Source organism: Orbicella franksi, chromosome 14 (assembly GCF_964199315.1).
Source record: "Orbicella franksi chromosome 14, jaOrbFran1.1, whole genome shotgun sequence".
Classification (NCBI taxonomy): Eukaryota; Metazoa; Cnidaria; class Anthozoa; order Scleractinia; family Merulinidae; genus Orbicella; species Orbicella franksi.
The window spans coordinates 7,031,721-7,049,657 of NC_138158.1; the positions used below are offsets into that span (position 1 = coordinate 7,031,721).

Here is a 17,937-nt window from a genome sequence, read left to right on the forward strand (position 1 = left end):
GTGCGGGTTTCTTTGAAAACAGTGCACATACGAATTTTTTTCTGGAGGACACCAGCAAAGATTTGGAGTAACCTTAAAGTCACCTTAAGCAATTTTGGTAATTTTCTCCCAACCAGATTTAGCCTAAGAGAGAGGGGAACAAAGTGCCCATGCTGAATTCAATATTTTCTCAAAAAACAGCATTCAAAGCCACATGTATAGTGGTCAAACTTTACCTAAACATTACATGGAACGTTTTTGAATGTCAACTGTTTGGTCACATGATTCCACAATTCCATGGCAACAGGCTAATTACAGATAAAAGAACAGTATTTGCATGCAATTTTATTGCTTAATAAACTTCAATCAGGAACTGACAACACTAACACAATGTGTTGTAAGAAGTTTGGAAAATTTTCAAGACTTGCTTAGCTTGTGATGGCATCATCAGTGTGACTGTTCTCTTATTAGTCAACGAGTATGCAATACATGTACATTTAACAGTTATTCAATAGTAAATAACACATTTGAATGATACTACTTAGTACTAAATTAACAGATATGTCTGTCTTGGTGTGATATTTCAAATATGTTTGATCAGGAATATTGCTGCATACATGCACAACTCTTGTATTTAAAACAAGTGAACATTATGCTGGAAACAGAAAATTTTGAATGTAGCAGACATTTTTATTTTTCATCATGTTGGGGCAGACAACATCAAGAGAATAGCACAAGGAGCATCTATATCCCATACTAAGCCTCGGGATTAGTTATTATTACTTGTATCTGAAATTTCTATTTTTTTTAAGTACAATGCATATGAAAACTCTGGGTAATGGGCTCTGATATCCCTCTCATGGAGATTTGTCAGTTTAAATCCTTCCTTCCTTATTGAAAAAATTTCACTTTAGCTTGGTAATTAATATTTCTTTGAAAATGTTGGGTTTTAAAACTCCCCTTAAGTTCTAATTGGCTTGCATTGCAAGCATGAATATAATTTTATCAATTGTATGAATATCATGAGTGCACTTCCCGAAAACACACATTATGTGCTTTCAAAGAGGGGGTAGATGTCATGAAAACCATTTTTTAAATGTTCTGCACCAAAGATTTCCTGCTTGAATGGAAAGCCTTGACCGCTCAATGTCTAAATTTACATGTACTTGGAAGTATAACATGTATTATTATGGAAAGGTGTTACAAAGCAATGAGAGCTATGAGGAGATTCTCTCAGGTTCAGATTGCTTTGCCTGAAATTTTAGCAAGAGTATCTAGCAAAGATGGTGGATCATGTGTACTAAAGGCATCTGAGTTGAGTGTCGATCAACAACCTCAATCAACACTCTAATCAATACCGAATCGACACTCCATCCACACCTTGGTCAACAGTCAGCCGACTATTGACCAACTGTTTATCAAGTATCGAATCAGTGTCAACCAAGTATGGATCAGGATCTGGGTTGAGTACAGATCAAGATGTCCTTTGAGAGTATTGATCGACACTTGACCACGGATGTCTTTAGTACACATGATCCAAGATGGTTACAAGACAGTGTATCTACCTGGTTAGTCAAGGTCTGAATGTTTTTGGTTTCCACTGTCCACCCAGAGTTGTCCACTCATGCCCATCCAGTTTTTCCACCGTGCGTCCAATAAAGCCCACTGTACATTCATCTTTGTCCACTGTCCATCTAAGTGGTGCCAATATCCCATCCTGATCTGTCCACTGTGTTCCAAGCTTGCTCGTTGCACACTAAGTAATATAAGATACATGTAAGATAAGATGAGATGAGATGAAGCCTTTATTTAGGGATAAAGTGCAACTAACCCCAATTTTATTTCCTGTAATGAAATCTAATAGTTTTCCCAATTACCTCTGCGAAAAAAATATTTCGACTGATAAAATCCCCACGATTCTACAGGCGTTTAAAGTTGTAATTTCTTGCCCCATGACTGAGCATAGTGGGATCTGGGTTGGGCTTCTTGTGACATCATGGAAGGACATAGCTCAAAACACTCAAGAGATGCTTGACTGGATTTTGAGCACTGTGAAAACACATTTGGGGTATTTGTGCTTCATATTTATTCAAAAATGGACAAGACTTTTAAATGAAAGAACTCTATCATCTAGAAATACAATTTGGAGTCTAGCTACGGTTAGGACGACTATGATGTAAATACTTTTTTACTTCAAAGTGCGGGTCGCCAGTCGAGCCCACCACACTGCAAGTCACTCTCGACAATTTGTCAGCCCATTTGGCTAATCTGCTAATCTACATACCACACTTCTTTTAGTACTATTACTGAACCCTTGATAATTCATGACAACGAGAGCATATTTTTCCCCTAACTATTCAAAAACGTGGAAAAATTTGTCTTTTTGCTTTGTAATTCCCAACCGACTGTATGTATACGAAGACAATTAGTGCGTACAAACATAAACATTGCAAGTTACACAAAGTTGCATTTTTCGTACTAGTAATTAAAAATTCTTTGACAAGATCTTGAGAAAGGTTCAATATGGTATCAGTTAAAAAAATATATCTCTCCTTCACTGTTTGTTTGTTTTAAAAGTCACACACTTTGTCAACATGAGCGATATTTATTTATTTATTTATTTATTTGTCCATAAGAGCAAAGCGTTTCTCACGTGGTTCTACTTGGCATGTAGACTGGGTTCCACTAACAAAATGGTTGAGTGTTTTTGTGTGGCGGCCATTATTGTGATTACTCTTACCGGGTGTTATTTTTTGGCGAATTTTGACTTGTTTCAGATTCAGAGGGAGTCTTAGGCCTTAGGTTTTCGTGTTTTTCAAACACTTGCTGCCGTATTTATTTCATGCGCCATTTATTATAAGGTGGGTAAACATTCACTTTCTGTATAATTATGCGCAAAATTCTTGGATGAATAAGGAACAATCAATCAATCAATCATACAACAATCATACAAAGTTCCAGTTCTCAGACAGAACTTTCTGCAATTACATATTTAAATTATGTCACATTGAAATTCCTTCGATCAGCTGAAAAATGAAATTCTAGTTAACATTGTGCATGTCGCGCTGCGCAGTCTGCAACTGTCAGAAGAAAACTTACACTTCATTGATTTCAGTACTTTCAACTCCCATCTATTGCTAAAATCAGCATTTTTATATCAACAACCAAAGTTTTATGGACAGATATAACATAATGACAAAGCCCAGTATTTTTTGGTTAGCAAGTTGAGGTCCTCTTGACTGATAAACCATGCTTTCTTGATACGTTGCTTGACAGTGCAGTTTCCGTAGACTCACAAGTCTAAAATGATTAAATATTTGCATTTGCCTTCAAACTTCACACTAAATATTTCCACATTTCCTGGCCATGTTTAAGCACAAAAGCTAATTTGCAACAAGGGAGGCAACTCTTTGCCCAAACATTTGATTTTTCTCCAATTGGCTGAATTTGTTTTCGAATACTTTCACAACACTCTGAGAATTTTAGCATCTTTAGCAAAGTTTTTTCTCCAATCGCTTTACGCTACATGATCGGTACCAATCCTGTCATTCAGCACACGCTCGAACTCCCCTCCCTCTGCCACACATGCTTTTTTGACAAGACAAATCTTTACAAAATCCTTTCCCAGCTCCCTATTTTAAACACGGAATCTTGCTTAAACACTTCAGGTTTCTTCGGGTATTAACCCGCGGCATTTCATTTCCGTGGGGAGATTGGGAGACTTCGGACACTCAAGAAAATCTGCCAACCAGGGGAGGGGTTTGTTTATAAATTTGTCTTTCTTACGCTACTTCCAGCGTAAATGAAGCAATTTGCATTTGAAGGTCAGCCAAATGCATGGGGCTGGGACCTAAAAACAACGAACCCATTTTACATGAGCATTTGACAACCACAAAATCATGGTTATTGAAACGTTCAGGGCATTAAACACACTTATGTTTATCGAAATATCAGAATACTGAAGTTATAAAATCTGTGAAAACAAAAGAACCATTTCAAATACTCTCCCGGACAAACATGTGTACTGATTTAAAGTGCCATGGGGAAGCACCTGCTTTAAGTGAAAAACAGGGATAATTTTCTACACAGCTGATATCTGATGACTACACTAATCAAAATGGGCGTATCTTTTGTCCCCTCCGGAATGAAACTAATAGGCCCTTTGCAGCTGACAGGGTTCATACCCTTTTTCAGAAACAAATTTCCAGGACTTTTCCAGGACTTTTCCAGGACTTTTCCACAACTCAGATTGATATTTCCAGGACTCTAAAATTCACATTAACCCTTTCACTCCCATTATCTTAATGTTAATTCTCCTTACTGTCTGCCATACATTTCATGTTTTTTACTTGAGTTTAACAGATTTCCATAACTTTCCAGGACCAGTAGCCCTTTTCCAGGACTTTCCAGTCCTGGAAAATGCCACAATAAAATTTCAGGACTTTCCAGGTTTTCCAGGACCCATATGAACCCTGAGCTAAGCCATCACGTGACCTATTTTCCATAAAATTATGGGCTATAACAAAACGAATGCCAGAAATGGAAAAAGCATGTTGAAAATATCAAAATGGCCAAGTTTGAAGCTCCCATCATTAAAGAACAAGATTTTTAACGGTCTGAATTTTTGAAAAAATAAGAAGATTTGTATGAAAAAAGTTGTTGGAGAGCAAGGCCATAGGTGTACGAGCTGGGGGGGGGGGGGGGGTTTAGGAGGGCTACAGTCCCCCCAGCTACGGAAATTATGTCATTTTTCAGGCAAAACGCTCATGATTCAGGCAACGACACTTAAGAGAAAACATTACAAAATAATGCTCTCTACATGATTTCCAAAACTCATAAATAAAGTTTCTAGTTAGTTTCTTTTTTAGAATTTTTTCTTTTAATAAGTTTTAGATTTTACTCGGATTGAGTAAGACTGTAAGCTTTGAATATAACTGTTTTTGGAATTATAGTAGTTTCATTAGATGTGGAAATTGTGAACGTTTTTGTTTTTCATACAATTTGAGTGCGTTGAAATCCTGATTTCAACACTCACGTATTCAGGCATTGCGTAAATTTTTCTAACACAAAATTTCCTACACTGAGTTAGTGAAATGACGCCTGTCATCATGAAATTTTGTTTCGTACAGAAAATTCAACAAAATAGCGTTCTTACTTCCAGGGAAATTTCACTCAAAAGGCCTCAAATTCTCACTTGAACTTTCGCATGAAAGTTCGCCTGAACAAAGAACGAAATTTGCACATTTTGCTTGCATTACTTTTGCACAATACTTTAATAGCCTGAGTCTTGTGTTTTGGTCAAAAACAAGCTCATTCTCCTCCAGGATCTCCCACTTTAGCTCCCTTTCAACGCTACAATCTCCCTCGGTAAAGTCGACTCTAAATGGTTTGTTTTACATTCTTCATATACTTATCAATGCTTGATTTGTTTCAAGTTTGTAACTGAGATATATTTCATTGCTCAAAGAACAAAACAATTGTGTCTGCAGATGAGAAACTCCAGTGACGATTGTCGGCCTCATGCATGTGGTTGTATATGAAATCCACAAATACATACATGTAGCTAGGTGTGCAGTTCGAAGCCTCGCTTATCTCAATCGCCTCACTGTAGGACATACGTGAGGTTGATTATTCGTTTAGAAAGCTCTCTATTTCGAGGAAAAAGAAAACTGGATGCATATAATTTGCCGTATAATTATCTCACCTGCAGCAGTTTCCATTATTTTGGTCTGGGACATCTGTGGCTCATTTGAATTGACTAGTCAGATGGCTCAAAGCTTATCTTAACCATTTGTGACAACATCGAGCTTCGCACTAGAAGGGTCGATTAGGCGTAGCAATTTTCATAGAGCTCTATGACTCTACGGTAGTATTTTGAATGTTTAAGTTCCATTTCTCTCAGATATGCGTACACCATAGAGGTGTAGTGGCGTATAGTTATTGTAGCAAATATTATATCACTTAGGGAATGTTGAGTGTTATTATGGATTGCATTGTTTTAATAATAATTGTTTTCAATTTACAATTCTGTATTGAGTTTACCCTGACTACGCTCTACGCTATATGTTCTTCCATCTACAGTCAGCACGCTATGCTCTTAAAGCTCTCATACTCCATGTTCCGCCATCTACGCTCTACACTCTACGTATTTACGAGTTTATCAGTTCAAGAATTTTTGACCACTCTCTACACTAGCTTAGAGGCTTAAAAGACCAGTAGAGTGATAAAAATTATTGGGTTGCGAGTGCGAGTTCCTCGATTATCTGCAATGCTGTAATTTTTGTAATTGTAATTTATTGGCTTTCGTTATTATCTCATATATATTAAAGTGTTATTACAGTTTACAGTATTTTAATAATCTTTTTAATGTACAATTCTGTTTCAAGTTTACCCTCTACGCTCCATGCTCTACGCTATATATTCTACCATCTACATTCTACCCTCTACGTTCTACCAGGTACCTCTCTTCTATCTACGCTCTGCGATCTACCATCTAACCTCTAAGCCAATCTATGCTCTACGTTCTATCAGCCACCCTCCTCAATCTACAATCTACCCTCTAAGCCCATCTGCTTGGAAGGTTATTGGAATTTTAATTTTTTTTTTTAAATTTTTTAATTTTTTAACGAAGACTAGCGAGCAGCACAAAGGAAGACTTCTTGTAGTTGTAAGCTTTTTTGTTTATTGCTGCATTTCGTCTCTGTCTGAGACTTCTTTGGGGAATGATTACAACTACCATTTAACAGTGTGTATAGCTCATGAGCGTGCCTAAGTTTAACTTCCCACAGAAGTGAATAAATTAACTGCTGAAACATGCTGTAAACGGATGTTACAAGAAATGCCTTAATGCATATGTTATTGCGTCTTGTTATATTTCAGGGGCCATATGATTAGCGCTAATCGTATGGCCCCCAAAAATCATACTATTTATATAGATGTGCTAAAGTAGTAGTAGATTTATAACTGACAATACAGTCTAAGTCTGGTAAAGGTCTCTGGATAACCAGCTTGATGTTAGTGGTTCTGAGTTAAACCATTTATTTGAACTTGAAATGAACAGCAATCTCTACGACAAATTACGACCCTAAAAACTAGTAAAAAACATCTCCACGTGGTGGCAAAACATCCACTAAGTGTTCAAAGTCATGTGACCTAAGTTTTCGCACCTTTTCAGTACACTATAACAAAATGTCCTTCACATCAGTTAGCGTGACTACAGTTAAATGTAGATTTAAAAACTACCATACTACCGTTGCACAATTTACATCTTAGTGAAAGCCATTTACTTCTGTCACTGTATTTAACCTCCCTGAATAAAGGAAGTAAAAACCCAACTTGGGAACCACGACGCTGGAGGTGCTTCCAGAATTTCTCATGTTTTGCTAAAGGCTTTAAATGTGGAGCTATTTCTAGTATAGCACATAAGCTCGCCTCTAATAAAGGCCCTCTTGTTTCTCGTGGGATGAAACGACTCAAAGGGATGTACAGATACTTATTATTTTAGTGGCTTTTGATGGGTAGAAAACTGAAGAATGCTAAAATTAGCATCTTTGTAAAGAAATAAATCGAGAAACGAAATACTACTTTCATCAATAACATAGTACGTAAGTTTGATACAATCATTCTTGCTATAGAGACAACTAAGAAACTGACTGGTAGGATTCCTTTGGGACCCTTCCAAACAAACAATATGTCTTTTTTTTTTTAAATGTTTTAATCTTTTTTTTATTATTATTTTTCTTATTTGCTAACTTTTTTTTTATATTTTGGGGGCCATACGGTTAGCGCTAATCGTATGGCCCCCAAAATAAAACAACATGCAATAACATGAACATTAAGGTGTTTCTTGTAACATCCGTTAACAGCATGTTTCAGCAGTTATTCACTTCCATGGGAAGTTAAACTTAGGCACACTTAAATCATTCCTTGAAGAAGTCTCAGATAGAGACGACGCATGTTGGAAATAAACAAAAAAGCTTACAACTACAAGAAGTCTTCCTTTGTGCTGCTCACTAATCTTCATTAAAAAATTTAAAAATTTAAAAAAAAATTTAAAAATTCCAATGACCTTCCAAGCAGATGGGCTTAGAGGGTAGAGCGTAGATTGAGGAGGGTGGCTGATAGAACGTAGAGCGTAGATTGGCTTAGAGGTTAGATGGTAGATCGCAGAGCATAGATTGAAGAGAGGTACCTGGTAGAACGTAGAGCATGGATCAAAGAGAGTAGCTGGTAGAACATAGAGCGTAGATGGGCTTAGAGGGTAGATGGTAGATCGTAGAGCGTACGGCACAGATTGCAGAGAGTAGCTGGTAGAATGTAGAGAGTAGAATGTAGATGGTAGAACATATAGCGTAGAGCGTAGAACATAGAGGGTAAACTCAATACAGAATTGTACATAAAAAGATTAAAATACTGTAAACCGTAAAAACACTAAACATTCCCCATGTGCTTTAATATTTGCTAAAATAACTGAAAGCCTCTACGCCCGTACATACAGCCGTAGAGGGTAAACTCAATTTTGAACTGAAAACGATGAAAACAATGTCAGAGTAAACTTGACTGTTTGATTTTTGAAATGTTTTTTATTCGTAAACTTCAACCAAAATTGAACAAACAGAGTGACTCAATCCGCGTGAAGCTATTTACTTAATTTATTTCTTGAACTGTTTCTATGTAAATATTTTAAAGTCTTAGTCAGTGTCTCATTAGCATTCTTATAATTGATTGTATATATTTGGGTGCATGCAAAAATTTTGCTTTTCAACTTGAAAATGACCGTCGAACGGTTGAAACGTCATTGCTTTTTAACATTAACTTTTTTAGTAAACTGTAATAACACTTTAATATATATGAGATATATGCGAGCAATATGCTACAAATTGAAATCAAATGTTACGAAACAGGAAAGTAACCATAGTAACAATACACAGCTACCGTAAAAGCTATGAAGTAGGAGGTAATGTATCTTTCCAACAGGTAGGAGGAGACTGGTGATGAAAGCGTAGAGTCTTAGAGCTCTACGAAAATTTCTACGCCAAATCGAGCTTCATAAAACAGGCGCCAGTTGCCTAAGCATGCTGTACTGCGAATCCCTCCAAAAACACATCTTCCTTGCATTCTGCAACGATTTTGAATCACACTATTGCATGTTCGCGTACATTCTTCTTAGAAGCAAAACATTGTTAGTCCTTTGATGACGTCACAGCCCAACTCGCCCCATTCTTTGCCATTGGTCGGTCATGGCCGCGGAAAGAACTAATTTTACAGACTTTCAAAATACATAGAAAATTAATGAAAATAGCTACATCGATAATCAATTATATCAGAAAAATGAGCAAATTTTATATAAGCAAAAAAAAATTGGGGGACTAGTTGCACATTAACACATAATAATATTATGGCAGACATTAACAAACAAACTTGTGGCCCTCACTTAGCGGGCCTTTTTATTAAGACATAAAGAAACAATTCTCATTGGTGGTAAAATTCTCAACAACTCAGTCCAATGATTATTATTAAAAAAACAATATTATTATTATGTACAAGGAAATACAGTTGTAATGGTAATTTACAGTATATTAATTTTTTTTCTACCAGTTAAACCTGGTTGCATTATTTTACCTGGTTGGTCAAGGTATGAATGTTCTTGCTTTTCCACTGTCCATCCAGAGTTGTTGAGTTGAGCCCATCCAGGTTTTCCTCCATGAGACCAATATTGTCAACTATGCATTCAAGTTTGTTCACTGTCCATCTAGGTGTATCCAATGTCCCGTCTTGGTTTGTCCACTGTCTGTTCAATCTTGTTCATTGCTGACTAAAAAAATTGAGAAATTCAGAAAAGATTCTTGTTGACAGTAAAATTATCAAGAACTCAGTCCAATGACTATTGTTAAAAGAAAGAACAACATTTATTGTAAAGACATAATTTATATTTTTCTAATAGATTAACCCAACCAAGGTGTGTGCCTGGGGTATCCAGGGGCTTCCACTGTGGCCAGCCTGCCCCAGTAGATAGAATACTGCCCCCATGGCCAGCAAATCCCTGTAATCTAGCTGTCAGAGACCTCATTCCCGGCATGACTGGATCAGAAATATAGAGGATGGGATGGGATAAGGGAACACTTGAAACACTTGAAACAACTGATACAAAACCCTTCAAGACTACTTAACAACTGCTACAAAACCACTAGAAAAATGGATTGAGAACTTGAAGAAGATCTAGCTGTGAAGAAGCTGCAACACTCCTTGTGAGGTTCCATTTGTGAGTTTGACAGCTCATAAAAAGTACTGATCAAGATTGAATGCAGGCTCTGCAAACACTAATAATTATAACACACAAAATTACTCATTTTAGTCTTTAACAACAGCTTTTGAAAAACTGCAAAATTGATGAAACATGCAAATTTCTTAAGGAAAGCAAAAGTCGTGTGCAAGAGGATTCAGGACAGACTCAATGAAAGTTACAAATTAATGAAAATTTCAGAATGTAGAAAAATCAAATGAAATTTGATAGCACGTAGTTGCAAATTAAGCCAGTTAACAGGAAAGGCTGAATATTTGGACTTGATTGGAACTGCATCTACCAAAATTAAACGAGAAGCTTAACATTTAGAACTGCGCTAAAGAACGAAACATTTTAAAATTTCTAATAAGTCAATGATAGTTGTTTGCTCCAGACCACAAGGTTAATTAACACTACAGAAATAAACTGAGCAACATGTCTTCAATACATGCAAGTGCACTGTAGCAAACAAGCATTCTAAGCTCCTGGGCATAGAATAAAATTTTTCAAGGTACTCTTAAATGACTCCTGATTTCTAACTAACTGACTGGCCTAAATATAGTTCTTGCTAAGCAGATACCGGTACATGTGCATGTGTATGTAGGAAGTGTTTTACAATCCTTAGTAAGAATAGAGTGAAATATATTCTTTGGAACTTCTTAAACTAATTCCAAATCATTTCCGTCTGCAATTTCAAAACACTTCGTAGAAAGGGCAAAAATGTCCAATTGCAGAAAGAATAATAACTTTTTAAATTCCAAATAGACACTGTAGCTACAAATATAATTATAATTAAAACTTCCTACGCAAAGCCTAAAGTATAATAAATTATATAGATTTAGCCAAGCTAAGCGGGGCTCCTGATTGCAATATGAACCATAAAGGAAAAAGAGGATTTGTTTTTCTTGGATCAGAGACTTAAAAAATGATCAATTGTGAGCAATTGTTCAGTGTGTGGTTTCAATATTGTTTTCCAGTTAAATTTTAACAAAGTATACCCAATAAGCATAACCAAGATTGTTGAAATTATGTGTGCAATATATCAGGGACTTTGCAAGATATGATTGTGCAAGGAATATGAGGGAAGAAAAGTCAACAATGCACCAGGGGTTAATTTGGGCTGAAATTTTGCCTTTGAATGTACTCCTTCCTTCTCCCCCAGAGTAATAACCTGACTGATCCAATCGAAAACCAGTACCTGGTCAGCAGTCAACTTCAAAAAAACATACGACCTCAATGACCTCTAAACCTGAGCCAACGATATGGTCATATGATACTGTCAGCAGATAGCTTATTTTGATGACTGTCAATTAACAGCTACAAGGACGTCCAATATCAAAGATGCACTTATGGTAATGTGCTGCTCTCATATTTTTGCCCCCGCAGGATTTTGGCCCAGAGGCCAAAACCCGAGGAGGCACCCTAGGATTCCCCGAGTGTATACCAGGGCTCAACGTTGTGACCTGTGGGGTCGCCAACGCGACTGGATTTGGTCCGCTGGCGACTAACTTTTCATGTGTGGTCGCCAGTCTGGCCACCGCGATTTCAAGTTATTATTTTATTTATTTATTCATTTTTTCATTTCCTAAGATCCATGACAAAATGAATGTCTTTAAAAGGATTTAAAGGATAAAGTTTCTTAGCTAAGCATACCAACCATGTTAAATATATTGATTGGTTGATGTTAATTGTAAAATACGAGGAATGCATGGACAATGAAATTTCTTATCACTTTCATGTACAAAGGTGTTTAAACCACCTTTACTATAATTATTATTGTGAAATCAGTTATCTACATGTTTGGTTGAAATCATTTCAGAAGTGACATTTGTTCCTAAAATGAGATTTTTGCAAAAAGAAAAATTTGTTACCATTTGATTGTAAACTATGGTCTATCCATTTCTAAAGAAATAACATTCATTTTCACATTACTGTACAATTCAGTAACGGTATGTTGTAGGAAAAGGATTAAGGGAGTAAATTTAATTTTCGAAAGCTCGCATTATTATCGAACAGAAACTGAATTCATGTAGCGAATGTATATTTGTTGCAGCTTTCTCGTGAATAAAATTATAGTTTTCTTGTTCATTGGCAATATTTTGTAGTTCTTAAAGAGCATGTGAAAGAATAAAATACATTGATGGTAGTGTAGTTGTAAAGATTCTAGAGGTTGCTTCTTACTCAAATCTTAAACAACTACAGGGGTAGCGCGGTGCAAGATGATGAGTGGTTCGAACTCCACTTGGTAGATTCAAACTGATTTAATGACAGATCAAACCCATAGATCTAGTTCACAATACGTAGTGACTGAAGAAATAGCGAAAACCAGTAGATCGCAAGCAGTGGTAGCAGATACGAATAGGAGTAGTAGTCATACAAGTAGGTTCGAACTGAAAAGCGATGGTTAAGAATACGTCCTACTTAGATAAGACATAAAATACAAATCTAACAGGATAGAACAATCATAATAACTAACAAGATCATAGCATGAAACAAATAGACGTGACAATTGATACTTGAAACTAATAAAACTGAGACGATAACAACTCTTGTCGTAACATTAACGAAGATATCAAGGGCTATCGTGCAAAATAGCTAAATATAGCATGAAATAATCACAATATGGTAATCATATGACAATTGGACTAATAAAGCAACTTGACAATGAGCCTTAGCAATAGTAGAGCTGTGAATGCGATTTCAACAAAACCTAGATAAACTAAATGAAACCTTTTCGTGATAAAGAAAAGACTAACAATTCGCGACTTAGCAAATAACTACAACAATAAGAACTTACATACTTTGGTTGACGACTCGCACCAAAAGGTAGCAGAGAGACAGCGAAATACACTTGAAATAGCGGTAACTTGGATCCTCTGATCATGGCACGGTAGTGGTGTAACTTCACTAACAATCTCTGACTAAAAGAAGTTGCGTGTAGTCTTTCATTGTCTATGCTACGTGAAAAAACTAGGGCGTTGTGAGAAATGTGGCGCCCACAATAAAGACAACTTCCTAGCATCAAAAATTCTAGAACTATTACATACATGTGAAAATCACGATTTTATGAAAGTTTTGGTTTTGAAATCACATACTTGGCTTGAATAATAACTGATAATGAATCAGTAGGAAGTTGCATAAGAAACTGATAAATGATCAGCCGTTCAAAACTAACAGGTAGATCATAAACGGCCAAAATGCAAACCTCAGACACACGCATTAGCATTTTGTGTTTTTTTTTAGATATCAGATTTCTCCTCATCTCACTGAAACACAAAAAATTTCACATTCTCTCCAGTTAAACTATTCTTGGGTTTTCCAAAAAGCGGTTAGTATTTTGGTCATTTGATGTAAATTTAACTTTTCTTCCAATGATAAAATGTATCTCAAGCTTTAACAAAAATAGCCCGCTTTTGACTTTCAACATTTGTATTTATTCCCTCTTGTGATTGAATTCAATTACCATATTTAGCACATTGACACACTATGGAATTTTCTGCCCGGCACGACTTGTCAAGATGTGCTGAATTGCTTCAAAGACTTCAACTTGAAATAGACTGCTTAAACGGCCAAAAAAAAGAAAGATGATCAAACCAATTGGAATAAGGAAGGCATATTTCAGCATTGAAATTGTTTTTTTGTTTGCTACGAGTTACGTTCAAATGTAACGTTTTGTTTGGTTTGGTTTGTACAGAAAATACAAGGGACAGACTAAAGGCTTTCAAAAACAATTGAATGTTTTTGACCTGAAGGGCCGAAAATTTTTGGCGACCAAAAAATTTGTGCTAGCGACCAACTCTAAAAACGTAGGAGCCAGCTGGCCCAAAGATTTTTTTCTAAAGGCGAGCCCTGGTGTACATACAAGGAATTTCAAAAAAGTAAGAAATGTGTTGGTAGTATGGGAAGCATTCTCGATTTGATGAAACTAGGCGCGCACGGTGGTCTCGAGTGATGTGGGGCAAGGAATGCGGGCTCACAAAATGGTTGGAGTGGTGTAGGGCACATGAAATTCTTGATTTCAAGGTTCTTACAACCACGAGTTCCCATTTTGCCTTCTTCTAACAGCATTTCAAGGTTCTTGTAACCATGAGTTTGCGTTTTGCCATCTTCGAGCAACATTTCAAGGTCTCCTGATCACCAGTTCGCATTTTGCCATCTCCGAGCAGCATTTTAAGATCAAAAATACACTCCAATTACAATATGGCCTGCATGGCGATTTTAGCGCAATCAAATAAATTTGATTCAAAGTGGCGGAGATTCTCATCTAGGACAAATTGAAAACAGTAATTATTTCAAAGATCCTGAAGATGGATTTTTGGAGAAAACAACTCAGAAGATATCGTAATAAATTCTGAAGTATACTAGAAATTTGAGGCCAGTGTGGTTCAATTGCAACTAAATAGCTAAATACTCTTCCAATCGCCAGTTTTACCATTGGCATCTCATTGATTCGGATCGCTTATTTGTATTGAGTAATCTTACGTGGCGTAGAGCTCATGTGACAGCTGGGTGACTTTGCAGTGATCCAAATGTAAATGTAAATGTTTTGCAGCGTTTTCATTGAGGTCAAAATGCTTGATTCTAATTTGCATATATGGTGACTGTATTGCGATACTTCTGTTAACGTCTCGGAAAAAAAACTCGACTTCCATTCTGCTTTTGAGATATGTTTGCTCGTATATCAAGACAAATGGTTTGTTTCAGCATCAAATTGGAACAGCAGAGTAGTTTGACTTAATTTTTTGTTTCGCTATAATTTTGTAATTCTTTTTCCCCTATATTAAAAGTTCTACTGAGTGAAATGTTTGTAAAAGAAATATTAGTTTCCATGAAGACAACCTATTTTTTTTCTAGAAAGTACTTTTTAATTGTGTCCTTTCTAACGAGATATGGTAAACTGCTCTACTGTAAATGCTTTGTGAGAGTATCATATAGAGAATATCATGAGATAGAATGAGTCAAACAGAATATGTTGGTTTAGTTAACTCAGTTGACTGTTTGGATAATATTCATGGTAAGATGCCTAAGTTACTGGGACAGTATGAGTGATATCGTTTACAAAAAAAATAAAAGTTTTAGTTCATACAGTAATGTTCAATATAATTTATTGTTTTCAATCATCAGAAATATAAGAAAGCGTGGGCAAATTTAGTCATATCTATTACTAATTCAAAGTACTGGGCTTGGCATACGGATGTATGGATAGTCATGTGACAACAAACATTTTTTGAGATTGATTGGTTACCAAATTTTCTAAGGTATGGGGCTCCGCTTCCGTGCCTTAAGTACACAGGAGCTCTGCTTTGGCTGGTTTGCAGTGTCACAACATCAAAAATAAAAATCGTCACAATTCAATAAATTAAGTCAAGAAGCTGGGATATGAAAGATGATTGATTTATAAACAACCTCCCCAAGATTTAGGTCTGTGTAGTTTTTCATTTGTGCATTATTCGGAAAAGTGTTTCACTCAAATTTACAGAGCTTTGTAAGGAGTTGCCAAGTTTGTGCCCCTTGAAGGGACGCAAACATGATGACCGTAAAGTTACTGTAACAAAAAAAAAAAACTTCTAGCATTGAATTTTGCCATTGAAACAAAGAGTTTTTACTCTAGAGTTCAGATGCATTGAAATCAATACTTCTTCTAGAGCAAGAACTGTTTAGTTCGAAAAAAATTGAGCAATAAATGTAACTCATCTTTTGACTAACTCGAGAGCCTTATCGGGCCACTATTTTAGTGTCACGAAATGCATAAACTTGGAAATTCAGATGTGCTCTATTACATAATGAGGAACCCTGTCGGGTTAAACATTGCAAAACGTCAAGTTATCAGGGGGTCTTACATCTGATGAAACTAAAACTTCAGAAGGATTAGAAATTTCTTATTTTGGAAAATGATGGTGTCACATGAAAACCAGCAATAATTTAGGTATTGGCTTATCACTTATGCTAGCCTTAGGGTGCGTATATTGAATTTTGGATGCATGTGAGAAGTTTGGAGGGCACAAGGGAAATGCAAGAGTTGCTCGAGGCACACTCAAGAGCAACTCTGGCTTCTTGAGTGCTCTCCAAACTTTCTAAGTGCATCGATTCCATAACTCGTTATATATATGAACAGCTAAAAGCATGAACCAATTCTTTTACAACATAGCGACAACATGGTTATGGTGAATTTCCTTAAAGTGGCACTATAACGAAAATTGCGTCTTTCCTACCGCAGCCATTTTAAAACATAAACAAGTAGCCTGTGTGAGAAGAAAAATGCTGTTTACTATATTCAAATACCATAAATCCTCAAATTAGCGTCCCCCTCGAATAAGCGCCCCCTTCAAATAAGCGCCCCTTCTATCAGCCGAAATTTAAAATAACTGCACCCCTCCCCTCCCCCCATTTTGTGGACAAGTAATGAGACAACAAAGGATGTATAGTTTTCGTCATGTAGTATTAGATTTGTACATTGTTTCAGTTTGTGAACACATTGAACACATTAAATACTAACGGTACCGCAATTTAAACTTTAGGATCACCTTTTTATGCCAATAAACAGCTTATGTTGGTGTTTACGTGCAGATGATGTATTAAAACAATGATCATGTCGGGCCACAATTTGGGAAAAATTAAATAAGCGCCCCCTCCCATCGAATAAGTGCCCCCCATCTTATCCTAAATTTGAAATAAGCATCCCGGGTGCTAATTCAAAGATTTACAGTATCTCTTTTCATTCCAGAGATATTCAAGTTTTTAAAATATGCAAATTAGCCCAGTGATGACATCACACCCTCAACCAAATTTTGATCAAATATGATGAAAAAAGATATCTTTGCTAATTTGTATCAGAAATGTTTGATTCTTTGCAGTAAGATTCTGCTAAATGTGCTCCACAATATGAGCTTAACAGTTTGGTTACCATGGCAACATACTAGGTTCCAGACCTCCCCTATATTAAAGGCATTTCTGGCCACCTTTGACGTTCCATTTTGATATTTGCAAATGGTGCCTCATATGCTTGAACCAGCAAGCATATAAATATGTTAGCTCAAGTTTGTGGCCTTGTTTAATGTTTTACAAGCTGAAAATCACTAACATATTGAAATCAAGTGGGTGGGGACTGGAAAAGAGTGAATTGCCATGGGAACAGAATTTTTTTTATGGCTGGTTTTCACATGACGTCACTAAAATTTGAACTACAAAACTATTGATCTTCCTGAGATTTTACTTAAATGATGTATAAGAGCAGCTGAAAACTAATGTTCATACAAATTTTCGCTCCGAATGGGTTCTTGGTTTTGTGATAAACTACGCTTGAATTTCTAAACTTTTGCGTGACATGGCATTTACATGACGACCTAGAGAGCTGTCATGATGGTTAAAAGAGTGACTTATTTTGGGGAACTTGGCTATCTGAACAGTTCATGTCTTAGAAGAAGTATTATTTTAATGTTTCAGAGTTCCTTGAGGGATAAATTCACACTTTTGTAGCAAAACTCAATGACAGATGTTTCTGTTGGTTTCCGGCCGCCATGTTGGTGCCCATACGGATGGGCACCAGCATGGCGTCTCCATACAAATCTCTATAAATTTGGGTAAAAAATTTCTCTGCATATCTCACATAAGAAGAATTGCTGTGACCAGAATTTTGGCGAGAGTCTTTGTATATTTACCTTCTTTCATTTTCCAGA

General features: G+C 36.3%; 1 long non-coding RNA gene across 2 annotated transcripts in view; it reads right to left on the bottom strand.

Moving 5' to 3' along the window:
• The window catches only part of LOC145468198 (uncharacterized), a 31,828-nt gene that overhangs the window by 12,037 nt on the left and 1,854 nt on the right, over nt 1-17,937 (bottom strand). Inside the window, exons 2-3 of one of the 2 annotated variants that reach the window (XR_014042154.1) lie at nt 9,601-9,793; nt 1,545-1,735 (exon numbers count right to left, since the gene is read on the bottom strand). This is a non-coding gene — a long non-coding RNA (uncharacterized LOC145468198). Of the gene's footprint in view, nt 1,736-9,600; nt 9,794-17,937 lie in introns of both variants that reach the window. The other variant, XR_014042155.1, reaches the window with a different exon arrangement.